The sequence below is a fragment of the Leptonychotes weddellii genome, chromosome 4 (genome assembly GCF_054177405.1).
Source record: "Leptonychotes weddellii isolate Sample4059 chromosome 4, ASM5417740v2, whole genome shotgun sequence".
Lineage (NCBI taxonomy): Eukaryota > Metazoa > Chordata > Mammalia > Carnivora > Phocidae > Leptonychotes > Leptonychotes weddellii.
Window position 1 is genome coordinate 95,016,300 of NC_138372.1, and position 4,881 is coordinate 95,021,180.

The 4,881-nt window shown below is 40.1% G+C and overlaps 1 protein-coding gene and 1 pseudogene across 3 annotated transcripts in view; both read left to right on the forward strand.

The window, feature by feature from the left end:
• The first annotated feature begins 356 nt into the window (after positions 1-356).
• On the forward strand, positions 357-953 carry LOC102748212 (SKA complex subunit 2 pseudogene; annotated as a pseudogene).
• Positions 954-4,342: 3,389 nt separating this feature from the next.
• LOC115944714 (cortexin domain containing 2) overlaps positions 4,343-4,881 on the forward strand; it is an 11,576-nt gene continuing 11,037 nt past the window's right edge. For 2 of the 3 annotated variants that reach the window (XR_004079230.2, XM_081815890.1), the window contains exon 1: positions 4,349-4,514. The gene's annotated coding sequence lies outside the window, so the exon portion shown is untranslated. Of the gene's footprint in view, positions 4,515-4,881 lie in introns of all 3 variants that reach the window. The other variant, XM_081815891.1, reaches the window with a different exon arrangement.

The window sequence follows — 4,881 nt, forward strand, 5'->3', positions numbered from 1 at the left end:
TACTAGACAGTAATAAATGACTTTTCCCAACAATAGCTAGCCCCCTAAAGGTCCTGGAAACCTTGCTTCCAAAATTCCTTAGAGATTCACGCTATCCCTAATCCCCTTGCAATGTGAAAGGTTATAATGTGCCACTTCTCATGGCCCCGGGGCAGCTTTTTCTGCCCACAGATCCTGTCCCCGAGCTTTAATAAAACCACGTTTTGCACCAAAGACGTCTCAAGAATTCTTTCTTGGCCATCATCTTTGAACCCTAATATCTTTTCCTAACTGGAAGTTCAGGTTTGGTTGAAATTTATTTGTTGGATTGGTTGGTGGGAGAGCCAGGTAAAAATGCTTACTAAGCATATGAAATCAGAGGGCATGTGCCCAAAAGAGAGGTTGGGATCTAGACCTAAACTTATATATCAACCGCAAGAGACTGTGGTTGCAGAAAATGATAGCACCATAGTTAAAAGAGATAAGCAAATGGACACAAAGAATGCTTCATGAAATGCCTGTTTCAGGCTTCTGAGGAATGTCAACTATTCAAGATGGAGGCAGAGGTCAATAAGATGGAACTCATGTTCCAGAAAGCTGACTCTGATCTGGATTACATTCAGTACAGACTAGAAAATGAAATCAAGACTAATCATCCTGATTCAGCAGGCAAGAAAAATCTAGTTACACTCTTAAAGGAATTGTCAGCAATTAAGTCTCAATATCAAGCTTTGCATGCACGCTTTAAACCAATTGCTGTCAAGCAGAAAGAGACTAAGAGCTGAGTTTATGCTACTGTTCTTAATGACCATGATACAAAAACTACAAAAGCAAACAGACCTGGGGCATCACCATGGACTAAAGAAGAGAAAACTGCAGCAGAGCAATTAAAATCTCACATGTCAGACTTACGAAGAAATGGACTTGCAAAAGAGAACTCTCATGGAGAAGAGAACCATTCCAGAAAAATTTAGGAAGGTTTCTTGTTAGCCCTTGGTGACTAGAGGTGGGGGGATGGTGAAGGAGAAGGAGATTTGGCTGAGTGACTAGATATTTGATGCCTTTCACAAGAGAGGGGAGTACAAGAAGGGCAGATATTAATAAAGTTCAACCAAAAGGATGAAAAGGGAACAAAGAGATTTTAAAAACATATGCACACATGTAGTTTTATAATTTCAGGCAAGGAAGTTTCTTAACACTATTTTGCATCTGTTTTTCTATAATTGGGATAACATAGATGTCTGGCCTATTGTAAAAGAATATTTATGTACTATCAGTCAGTCAAATGTGAATGGATGTGCTTTGGAAATTAAAGGACAGAAAGAAAAAAAAAAGAAAGAAAGAGAGAAGTACCTGTTTCAGATGATGGAAGAAGGAAAAGGCAATCTGGAAAGAGCAGGGCAATGGAAGCCAAAGGAATTTCAAGATAAAAGAGTTTGGGCAGCAGCACTACATCTTCAGACATTAGGAGCAAATCTAAGGAGAGTAGAGAGTAGGAGAGTAGATGGAGTGGAAACCATGGTTCAAGTGAGTGAGAAGTGTATAGAAAGTGAGTAAATATAGACAGATAGTTAGCATACAACCTTTTTTCAAGAAATATGGCAATGAAGAAAAAGTAATCAAATGGTACCTGGGATGGGGGATAGAATGAGGTGGTAATAGAAAAATATGTCTACAGACTGAACTTGTAAAAAGGGGCAAATTAAAGATGAAGAAAATATATATGCCCAAGAAAACAAGTAAGATTGGTGCTGGGGGAGACAAAGAGACAGGTTAGGGCTGTGTGTGGAAGTATTAGTCTCAGAAAGACCAAGACACCTTTTTACAGAAAATGTGCAGACATTTTGAAGTGGAAGAAAGAGAAGTTGACAACTCATGTGCAGTGGCTTTGATTCTCAAAGAGTAATAATAAGGTCAAACTGCTGAGAACAAGAGGTAGAGATCGTGTTGGTTCTAGCTATAGAGCTGTGGGTAATTTGGGAAAGTGTATGACTAAAATTGTATAAATAGACAGTTTAATGCACTGAGACCCCAAAGTGAGAAGGTATAAAGTTCATGACACTATGGAGCATTGTTATTACTTCCTCTGCCAACACTCAGAAGCTGGAGGAAAGGAAGTAAACAGAGAAATTTATCCAGAATTGGAGTACACTGATTGACAAATTAGATCTGTCTCTTGGGATGGAAGATTCTAGAGCTGCAGAAGATGAGAGGGAAACGAGAAGCTAGAAGGAGGTTATTGGGCTGAGAAGAAAGGTTGAATTCTGGAAGCTGTTGTTGACAGAGCAGCTTCAAAAGTGAGGGAGCGGGAGTGGTAAAGGATAGGAAATGAGAACATGTATCACAAAAAATTATAAGTAGAAATATATTGTTAGGACGCCTGGGTGGCTCAGTTGGTTAAGTGTCTGCCTTCAGCTCAGGTCACGATCCCAGGGTCCTGGGATTGAGCCCCATATTGGGCTCCCTGCTCAGTGGGGAGTCTGCTTCTTCCTCTCCCTCTGCCCCTCCCCTTGCTTGTGCTCTCTCTCTCTCAAATAAATAAATAAAATCTTTTTTAAAAATAATAAATAAATAAATAAATAAGAGATGAATAGCCCCATGAAAAGAAGGGAAAGGATAGGTAGAGGAAATCTGAAAAACATGTACAAATAATAAAAATTCAAATACCATATCATTTAGGGAAATGCAAGTTTTTAAAAACTGAGATGTTATTTTAGCTGGACAAATATTTCAAAGACTGAAAGTAACCTATATTGGTGGCACTATGAAAAAAAAGGCAATTTCATATCTGTTTTGCACATTGCAATAACCTTTTTAGTGTGTAATTTGGCAGTACCTATTAAAATTCTAAATGTTTATATCCTACAACTCAGCATTTATATTTTTAATATTTTGAGGAATTTATCTCACAAAAACATTTCCACAAATGCTCAGAGAAATATGTGCAAGGATATCCATTGCAATGTTTGTATACTATTAAGAAATTTGAAACAACCCAAATGCCCACTAATAGTGAAAATAAATCAGGGATATGTATGTAATGGAGTACTTGCATACTCAGCAGCCATTAAAATGAATGAAGTGGATCTAAAGGTGTTAGAATGGGGGGGGGTGCCTGGGTGGCTCAGTCGTTAAGCGTCTGCCTTTGGCTCAGGTCATGATCCCAGGGTCCTGGGATCCAGCCCCACATGGGGCTCCCTGCTCCGCAGGAAACCTGCTTCTCCCTCTCGCACTCCCCCTGCTTGTGTTCCTGCTCTCACTATCTCTCTCTGTCAAATAAATAAAATCTTTAAAAAAATATATTCTGTATATTTATAAAGCACATGTACATACAGACAGAAAAGGGTGTGTGCACACACGGACACGCATATGTCCTACAGAATTTTTTTTTTTTTTAATCACATAAAACCTTAGAGGAGGGGCACCTGGGTGGCTCAGTAGGTTAAGCATCTGCCTTCAGCTGGGGTCATGATCTCGGGGTCCTGGGATGGAGCCCTTCTTGGGCTCCCTGCTCAGTGGGGAGTCTGCTTCTTCTTCTCACTCTCCCTCTGTGCTCTCCCAATCTCTCTGTCTCTCAAATAAATAAATAAAATCTTTTAAAAAAACAAAAACAAAAACCTTAGAGGAAATGATAGTAAGTTTTGCATTCAAGGTATATGTGAGCACGTATAATACCTAATACTAAGTGAAATAGTTTTGACTTTTCTGATTCAAATGTTCTAAGTAAATTCTTTTTGAGGAAAAGAGATTTTATTTTTTTTTAAAGATTTTATTTATTTATCTGAGAGAGAGAGAATGAGAGAGAGCACATGAGAGGGGGGAGGGTCAGAGGGAGAAGCAGACTCCCTGCCGAGCAGGGAGCCCGATGTGGGACTCGATCCAGGGACTCCAGGATCATGACCTGAGCCGAAGGCAGTCGCTTAACCAACTGAGCCATCCAGGCGCCCGAGGAAAAGAGATTTTAGAACCTCACTGATCTTGTTGACAAACAGTTCTCAAATTTGAGCATACATCACAGTCCCCTAGAGGGGCTGGTTAAAGCACAGATAAGGACACCTCCAAAGCTTCAGATTCATTAAGGCAGGGTTACAGGTCCAAGAATTAGCATTTCTAACAATTTTCCATATGATGCCACTAATCCAGAGAACCATTGCATAGACCAAAAAGCTGGCTCCTGACCCATCTTCTACCACTCATGTGATCCACTTACATGGTATTACTTGAGCTATTAACCTTGGCTGCCCCAGCATTGGCAGAGCTGTGGAAATATTCTTCTCCTGACCTGGGCTCCAATTTAATCTAGCGGGATCATTTTCTCACTCACTATGGGAGTGTCTGAAACTTGATCCTGTTTTAGTTGAACTATTCATGAAGCTTCTGAGTTCAGCCTAGGAGTGGGGAAGGGACAGAGCTACCACCACTTTCCTTTTTGTAAGCGTGGGTTGATAAAAAGGGGAGAGGTTGCCAAGAGATGTGCTTGAGCAGGAGGAGACTGCCCTGCCAACAGCCAGCCTTGGGTATCACTCTCTCAAAAGGTAAATAACTGTCCGTATTGTCTTTCTGGTAAAGTTTTTATGGGAATAATTCCAACAATTCTTCTGAGTTTCATAGCACTTCTCTACAAGCTTGGGAAGTACTTAGGGAAATGACTGAGGGAAGTAAAGAATTTTTCTTTCCTTAGAGCTTTTCTGGAAAAGTGAAACTTTAAGTAAGGGGCACAGTGTTGTTTTGAGGCAAACCAGGGAAACCTCTGTTGGTCCCATTGCCTAGAGGATGTCTTTGATTTTAGGGATTATAGGAAGAGAGTTTCATTTTTCTATTTCCTCACCATCACCTCTCCCTTTAGAGTAAACTTATGGCCAGGAGAGAAGAGCTGGGCCTTTTTTTTTTTTTTTTAAAGAT